The sequence below is a fragment of the Dermacentor albipictus genome, chromosome 5 (genome assembly GCF_038994185.2).
Source record: "Dermacentor albipictus isolate Rhodes 1998 colony chromosome 5, USDA_Dalb.pri_finalv2, whole genome shotgun sequence".
In the NCBI taxonomy this organism is placed as follows: domain Eukaryota; kingdom Metazoa; phylum Arthropoda; class Arachnida; order Ixodida; family Ixodidae; genus Dermacentor; species Dermacentor albipictus.
This window is the reverse complement of record NC_091825.1, coordinates 87,880,001-87,888,885: the sequence shown is the minus strand read 5'-3', so window position 1 is coordinate 87,888,885 and position 8,885 is coordinate 87,880,001. Positions and strand designations below refer to the sequence as shown.

Sequence of the window (8,885 nt, the reverse complement as noted above, 5' to 3'; positions counted from 1 at the left end):
CAATTCCCCAGGCCTCACGCTCTCGGGAGCGCTAACTTGTGTATAATCAAGGCACTTGCCACTTAAGAGGACACCACAGAGGAAAGTAATTTGAGCTGTATCTATAAATCACGCTTTTGCGATACCAAATATGCAATTGACACCGCGAAACGAGGCTTGATAATTCAGAAGCGGCACAAAAAACGATATACAGCTGGCGACGCCTTTAAGCTTTCGCACCAGTACGGCGTGACTTCATGGATTCAAAAGGCGTCTGTACGGACCTAGTTAATTCCTTGTTATTGGTAAAGATATAGGCTACATAATATTGTTAATTAAGCTGAATAGTGAACTTAACAAGCCCGGAGAACTTTTAATTTAGCCTTCACAACGGCCTAAGTACGAAAATATATCGGTAAGCCTCTGACGCCACACTGACGTACTGAAGCTAGCATTCGGGTGCGAAATTTAGCAAAAGAAAAAAAATAGGGGAGGGGAATTGAAGTTGAAGCTTATTTCAGGCTCCACGAAAAAAAATTGTCCTTGGTATTTAACCAACATGTTACCGTGGTATTAAGAAAAATGTTTTTTTAAGGAATAATTTATCAGTCTAAAGTGATTTAGTGTTTATGTTTAGTAACCTTTAAGTGTATTTGCTGAGCACAGCCTTCGTACTTCGCTTTCTGGTTACTTATACGAAGAGTCTCTTGACTGCAATATAGAGTGGTTGACTGATGGGCTAGTTCGTGAATCTCTGCAGTCTTCAGTGGCTCATCGCCATCAATGTTTTGCATCTGCATCTCCCTAAGTATACATGCATCCAGTGATTACTGTTGTACCACGTATGTGGGGATTCTGAAGATAAACTCGTTTCTTGCAGCGGGAAAGCTGAAGAGTAATGGTTTGCGGTCGGCTTTTACGTATTCAATAATAAATGACTAAAGCACTTACTGTGACACATGGCTTGCAGTTCTTTGTGCAGGCTGAGCACTGGGAGTATGGAGGCATTACTTATCGCACACAAAATGGCGGCCGCGTTGAAGCCAGTTCTTGGACCCAACAAACAGCCTCTACCAACGTCTTCCGAGATTTTTTCTTGAAAGAACAATACTACAGCTTTTAACTTGTACGCGAAACTTTCTAGCCGCCTAAGCCTTACTAGATTCGACTACGCACAGACGCGCGCCATCTTGGAGACCATGAATATCATTGGCTCACTTCCGGTCTCCAAAGTAGGTGCTCTGCTGGGAGCCAACCGCCCAGCATCGTAAAAAGTCCCAGGCCGGCGCCGAACACGCTGCACAGACGCAGCGTAAGCTTGAGGAGCGACTCCATAAGCCCACTTTTCGGCAGTACGCACTAGAGGGTCATCGCGGCGAAGTCTCTTCAGATTGTTTTGACGAGAACGATCTGAACTGTCGCCCGCGGTCGACGCCCAGCTGCGGGTGGTGCTGCTCCCTGCACAGTTCTCTCCCGAGCCGGACGTTGCCTGGTTGCAGTCGCGCGCGCAGCTCTGCGGTTCGCTTCTTCTGCAGCGGTTCGCGCCTTGCGAGGAGATAACGTGCAGAGAAGACAAACACAGGTACCCAGACTACGCGGCGCACATATCACACCCTTGACCCGTGGCACGACGCCATGCTGTTTATGATGACGTTGATGATTTATTCGCATCGGCTCTGGAACGGGGCGGTGACAAATAGTCACTTAGCCTGCTAGAGTTCACCAAGACCAGCTACATGCACCATGCTACTCATTGAGAAGTGGCCCCCTTACAATAATTAGTTAGGTTTTAATTTATTTACGGTTAATTGTGCCACTAAGAAGGTATTTGGTTGAAATTAAGTTTCCGTGGAATATTTTAAACTGAGCTTCGCAAACAGATGGGCCACCGTGTTTTAATAAAAAAAGTAGCCTTTTCCATGTCCATAGAACGCCTGCTTAATCAGCCAAAGGAAGCTTTCAGACTAGCCTCATTATATGTATAAAAAAAGAGTGCGAATTGATCCATTTAGGGGGAGATGGCGGTGTCTCGTATGTTCGAGACTAATGGCAGTAACTTTCCTAACGTCCATAAAACTCGAAAAAAAAAATTGGCAGTATATTTCTGATTTACATTGCGAGCCGTCCCCGGGTCACAGCAGACCTTTATAGCGTGTTCTGGCTAATATTAGCCGAGGTACTCAACGACAAAAGAACGGTGTTTAAGAAAACACGTTGTCCTACGGTGGGCGGTCGTCGGCATTGCGACAACTGAACGTATGTGTTAAAAGGGTATCTCGCACCGTGTTTTTTTTTTTTTCATTGAGCCGTTTGCTTAACGTTAGCTGCGGCACCCTATATGCAAACATATCCTGCACAAACAAGAAAGCAATCCATACACAAAACAAATACACATTAATTAGCACACAAACACTGCTCGTGCTACCTACACCCGATACATTTAAACCAACAACGCCAGGGAGGGGGGGATCTTTGTTCTACGCAATAAAGCAATCAATCTCGACAGGATGCTTATAGTAATCTAATAGGCAACTCAATGGCACTCTACCCTGTCAATATAAAACCTAATTATAATGAATGCATCTCGATTAGCGGCTAGTAAATCGAATACATTTCGATTTTCCCGTTTCGAGGGTGCTCAATGGCTGGTCAGTTACATGTTTGCCGATTGTTAGTCAAATGATGTTTTCTTAATTTTAGTGAATGTAAAGCTTATAGAGTGGGAGTCAATTGACACTTCGGTACCTTCAGTCAATTTCTTCTCTGTCGAGCGCACTCATTAAAAATTGAGGTTGAATAGATTTTCTGTGTTCTCACAAGAAACATGGCAAGGGGTAAATTGAAACTCGTACTATGTAAGGGACGTATTCAATGCATTCATGGCGATCGTTGGCGTGGAATACATTCATTGAAAAGCGGCACATATACCCAGTGCTCGTCAAAGACTTTCATCACACAGCGGCCCCTACCCAGTCCCGCGTTTACAGTGACCCATGTCGGCCTGAAAGAGGTTGAAGAGCGGCGCATGTAATCTGACGTTGAAGTTGGTCTGGCGGTTGGTTTCGAACTTAGTTCCCTCGGCAGAGCAGCCCGAATCGCTACCCGTTCGACTATGCACTCTGACTACCTAGTGACTTAAGTGGGCGGGAAACGATTAGATACAAACATATTGCATAGCTAGATAGCCTCCGGAAAGGGCGTGAAGTAACCTAAGAATGCCAGCGAATTAATGAGCAGCTTTCTTTCGACTTTCTCGGTGGCACCGAAAAAAAAAAAGAAAAGATGGGTCCGTCGCCCGCCGCACTCAGGCGTTATCAGTTCAGTCCTGAAGTTCTGAAATGATATCGGAGGATGACGCCATTAAAGGAAGTGTGTTCTGCAGGACATAAAGAGGCTTAGTGCCGAGCGATTTCAATGATAATCTAAACTGTCCGTATGGTACGCGTTAAATGATGTCAAGAATCAAGTGCTGGGGTGCAGAAATGGGTCGGAATGTGAGGGGGAAAATAAAAGTGGACCTAATTGATTTAATTCATACATTTACTGTGAGAAAAAGAGGCTCTCCGCATGGATAGCATATACAGGGTGTCCCGACTGTTATGCATCATGATTTCAATATATGCAAATGCCACATAGCGGGCCAGAACCGCGGTAATGTTATTTTCCGTCGCTTGGGGATAATCACATAATAATAATAATAATAATAATAATAATAATAATAATAATAATAATAATAATAATAATAATAATAATAATAATAATAATAATAATAATGATGATGATGATGATGATGATGACGATGATGATGATGATGATGATGATGATGACGACGACGATGCTTATGGATGCACGTGGTGTGGCGGGCAAGCCTTGTGGCGTCTGAAGGAGCCAATTAACTTTAATAACAAGGATGGGCTCTCCGTGGCCAAAGCAGGGGTGATGAGGATTTGCGGCGTTTGTGAAAAGCGCTAAACATCGTTCTTCTGCCTTTTACAGAGAGACTGGCGACGTCGCTGCTGAACCTGTTGCGATCTCGGGCCACGAGCTTCGCACTGCGGCTGTGATCAGCGCATCGTAAACCACGGTGCATCGACCCAGCTGTCTACGGTGATCGCTACGGACGGCGCTTGCGTCGACTTCCGGCTCACGTGATACCTGATTCGGTCAGTGGGGGGAAACTCCCCGGTTTCGGTGGCAGTAAAGTTACTGTATATGCTACCTACGTAGCATATACGGTAACTCTAGGTGACAGAGGTAATTGGCGCCATCTCTGTAGTGGGCGAACCCAAAAATCCCTTTCTCTTGCATGGCCTCGAAGATCCAGGCGACCGAGCCCTTCCCCTCCAACTCCTCTCCAGTCGCCCTCCCTCGTTACTCCCTCGCAACTCCCTCACCTTCGACTTTCTCCGCGCGCACGCTGTGCGGCCCCGCCGGCCCGGCGCCAGCTCAGCCCGCTGCAGGACGTTTCATATTTCGTTAGCTGCTCTTATCGCGAAGCGTGTGCTGCTGCGCGTTGACCGGCGTGAGTAGTTTCGTCAGTTTCGTGGTCCTCGGTAGCTGTGTGCTTGTGCTCCGCGATGTTTCACCCGTTTCACGACTCGTACTGCTCGTGCTTCCTGCAGTGGTACACAAATACCTCAAAAACAAACCCTGCAAAGTTGTTCCGGGTGCCTAAAGACAACAGGTGAGCGCTCAGACCCAAGGACATCAGAATGCGCATGTACACGAACACAGTCCTGTCCATATGTGTGCTCCATGAGGCTCCGCACGTCGTTGCGCCTTTATTGTGCTACACTTGCCTCTTCCCGGTAGAGAAAGCTGACAAATAGCTATTCCTCCTCATCATCCTCTGGTCTATGACTTGTGTTTTTCTGTGCCAAGTCTCATTCTGGAACTTCAGTACCTTGCCCAGCTTCCCATAGCGCCCTCAGTGCTTTTTATATGTGTCACGTTCTAGAAACGTACTAACAGCTGAAAAATTACGGTTCGTGTTTGTGTACTATCTCAGTAACCGCCGATGGGAAAACCGTGCTAACAACCTTCATGTGTAGGCATGATACACTTTTTTTCTTCTGGAAAGCATGAGCATTGCAAGTGTCCTACATGCAAATTTTTGCCGTCTATGTTTATTATACAAAGGAGTGCCCAGTAGGTACGACTTAGTGCTTAAGTGACGTAATTTTATTGCTAAGCATTGCATTCGGGTCGAAAGAAACGTCGTGTTGTTGGCTTATTTTACCTGGTGTTTGATTGAGGAATAAGTCTTTCTGCGAATGTTTTCTATGTGCTGCTGCAAAAGCCGACTATTTTCTGTTCCGCTTGCCACCGTTACTGAAGTTGTGGCCAAGTGCAAAATAATGTGATAATGTGTATTTCAGTTTCTAGTACTGTGTTATTTTTGTTTTGCCATGTCTTTTTCAATTTGTTCAGCAGTAATAAACATGTCACGCATTTCATATACTTTCGTGCAGATTTATAAGTAAGCTCTTTTTGTGTGTGGCTCTCAGTCAAACAATGTTAGCATTTTGTTCTATTTTTTAGGTATATTGCGTGTCATTGTTTTTGCCATTACCAGTGAGGTTTCCCTTTTTATAGTTGTCACGACTATGTCATACATGTCGTCCAATTTTGTGCAATAACTTATTGCATATATCAGAAGGTCGTCTACATTTCAGTCTTGAGGGCGTTATATAAAATGTACATGAAACGGCCTTCGCGTTTTCTAGCGCTTTCTTTTGTTATTTCACCGTCTGTGAACTTTTTTGTTTAGTACTCTTCTATATGCTATGCACCTTTCACTTTTGCTCATTTTGAGCGTGTATCAAAGCAGGTTATAGGAAAAATGTGTTTTCGGAAACGAAGTCGATAAAGCGAGACTAAACATCTGCTGTGTTGGAAGCGGAATTTTTTTAATGTCCCAGCACATGCTGGTATAATATAAATATGGCAAGACTGCGTGCGTGCCAACGGCGCATCACGCACCTGCTCGCAAGCAATGCCAATGCGCTGCGCAGTGCGCGCGCGATAAAAAAAAGAAAAAAACGTGCCCAGTACAGGTAAAAACAAAAAAGTAAGCGACGAGCGCAGCATGGGGGGAAAGGGGGAAAGTTAGCGGAGCGAGTATGCATTATAAAAACTAAAAAGAAAAGAAAAACGTTTGGGAGAGGAGGCGCCGTGCGGCTGCTATTCCTGTTGCCATGACAACGTAAACAATCGTGTGCGCCGCCATTTTGCTTCTACGTCGCCCATTGGTTAGGGCCACTCCAAGGTTAGGGCCGTAACTGAAGGGGACCTTGGCGCTAGCGTCGAAAGAGCGTCTGCTCGAAAACAGCCATTGGCAGCCATGCGGAGATTCACCCCCCTGATTCGGTACCCGCTGCCGGCGATCAGCTATAAAAGGGCCCTGTGGATTGTGCATCGTTGGGATTGGCGGCGTTTGTGAAAAGCGCTAGGCATCGTTCTTCTGCCTTTTATAGGTGAGTGCAATTTCATAGCGTTGTAAACTGGCCCTTAGTGCACGCCGCAAATCCCAAGCTCAGTGCCTATGATTATATGTGTACAGTATGGGTGTTGGCATTGTCACATATCGAGCGCGGATAGGTAGCCATAGCCAATGACTACAGTGGGGCTGTAGTGAAAGACTTCGTTTTTATGAAGCTGCTGGTTTCTGTGCTACATGGTGCCCGAGAGGGCGACTGATTGTTCTTATGTTTTCTACGGCTCCTCTCCTTATCTGCTGCGGTGAGCCCTGACAAGATAGACAAGGTTATTGATGCCCTAAAGGATGCCGAATCGGCGCTTGAAAATTTTCAAAAGGAAATTAGCAGAAAGATGAAGGACATCTTATCAGGTATGACTGACCTTAAGAAAAGCCTTTCGAAAGTGCAAGCTTTGCTAGACGATTCTTTGGGAAATGCCACAGCGTTATCCGAAGACAAAAAAAGGTGTCGATGACATCAAAAGCGATCTTACATGCTTTTCTCATAGGCGGCATACTGAACCTAACATAGCTGAAATTCTTTATGACATCAACAATCGCATGCGTAGAAAAAATTTGATATTCAAAGGCTTGCCCGAGGCAGAGAAAGAATACTACGAGGCTTCTCAAGTTGTCATTGAAAGCTTCTGCAGAGATCGCCTTGGCCTCGAGGTAACGGATATTGAACGTGCACATCGCATTGGATCTCGCAGGCAAGGGCAGCACCGGTCATTATTAGTGAAGCTTCTACTCTACAAGACAAAATGCAGTATTCTGGCTAATTCCTACAAGCTAAATGTTTCGAAATTAAAGGTTTGGATAGATGAGGACTTTTCACCTCGAATACTATTCGTGCGCAAACATCTTCGCGACTTTGATCGAGCGAATTGTCAACCCGATGAAATGTTTAAGTTATCTTTCGATAAGCTAAAGATAGGCAGGAAATTATATCGGTACCAGGATTTCGAGGGCAGGGTCGTAGAATGTGTCCAGCGAAATGCAAACCCATGACGTAGTCGCCACGCTCGGAAAGACAGTGGGACACCTAAATTTTCTATAATTTTCGCCAACTTTCGTAGCATCCTTAACAAACAAGATGAGATTACTTCCTTCATTCACGCTTGTAATGCAGATGTTATAATCTGAACGGAAACGTGGTTAACTCCTGAAGTTAGCAATTCTGAGTTACAAATTTCAAATTTATTCACGGCTTTTCGTAAAGACCATGTGGATAGAAAAGGAGGAGGTATAGCAGTAGCCGTAAGAAGGCATATAAAGGTAAAACCCATTCCTACTGATAGCATTCTTTACTCTATTTGGGTTGCATGCTATTTACCAGATGTACCTTTGGTTATTGGAGCATGCTATAGGCAACCTGACTTTCTACAAGATTTTTTGAGGAACTGCAGTCTGTATTAGGCTCCGTCCAATCCGAATGTAATAACTCTCCCGTAATTTTGGCCAGCGATTTTAACTTTTCAGGCACAGAGTGGTATGCTTTAAGATCCCCTAGCACGCGCCAGACACGCGATTGTGCAGATTTTGTTGACCTTTTAGAATATTTTCAGGTGTCTCACCTTTTTGAAATTCCTACGCGACACAATGCTAGTCTGGATATGCTTCTAACAACACACCCCGAACGTGGTACCGTGGATGTACTAGAGTATATCAGTTACCACCGTGTCATACATTGCACCTTTAAAACGCAAACCGTGAAGAAAACGCGACAAGAAAGATTTATGACTGTTCTAAAGCCGATTCCGAAAGCTTCAACTCTGAGCTGTCTGACTTTTACCTGTCATTCATGCAAAAGCAGGAAAACTGTTCATTGCTAGATAACTGGATTCGTTTTCGTGACGAGTTGTTAAAACTGCGGGAGAGATACATTCCAACAAAATGGACCTAGGAAACAGCAGACAAGCCATGGTTTACTCGATAGATTAAGCGACATTTGAATAAAAAGATTCGTTTGTTTCGAAAAACAAGAAGCGCAAAATCTGTTGAAGCTAAGTCAGAATAATCATCGCTTTCTCAATTATCTGCATTTCATAATGAGGCTGCCAAATAAAAGTTTTTTAACCAAGATATTTTGCAATGTCTAAAAACAGATCTAAAAAAAATTTGGTGAAGGTCATTTCTCCCGCACCTACGAAAGAGTTACCTGTTTTTGACACTGAGTCTGGTGCTGCAATTGATGTCATGAGTGTTCCTGATCGGCTTAATTTATTCTTTTGTAGTGTACTTAATAACGAAAAGCCCCTAAATATGTTAACACAGTTTTCTGATAGTTCTCCATTTATGGAATGTATAACTGTGAGAAGTGACGGTATTGTGAAAGCTATTGAACGTTTACCACCGTTTTCTAGTCCTGGTCCTGACAGTATTTGTACTAAGCTACTAAAAATGACAAAGCACAATTCTGCTCTTA

At 44.3% G+C, this 8,885-nt stretch overlaps 1 protein-coding gene across 4 annotated transcripts in view; it reads left to right on the top strand.

Moving 5' to 3' along the window:
- The first annotated feature begins 4,523 nt into the window (after nt 1-4,523).
- The window catches only part of LOC135915974 (arylamine N-acetyltransferase / N-hydroxyarylamine O-acetyltransferase-like), a 15,195-nt gene continuing 10,833 nt past the window's right edge, over nt 4,524-8,885 (top strand). For 3 of the 4 annotated variants that reach the window (XM_065449153.2, XM_065449151.2, XM_070539674.1), the window contains exon 1: nt 6,068-6,455. The gene's annotated coding sequence lies outside the window, so the exon portion shown is untranslated. Of the gene's footprint in view, nt 4,664-6,067; nt 6,456-8,885 lie in introns of those variants that run through there. The other variant, XM_065449152.2, reaches the window with a different exon arrangement.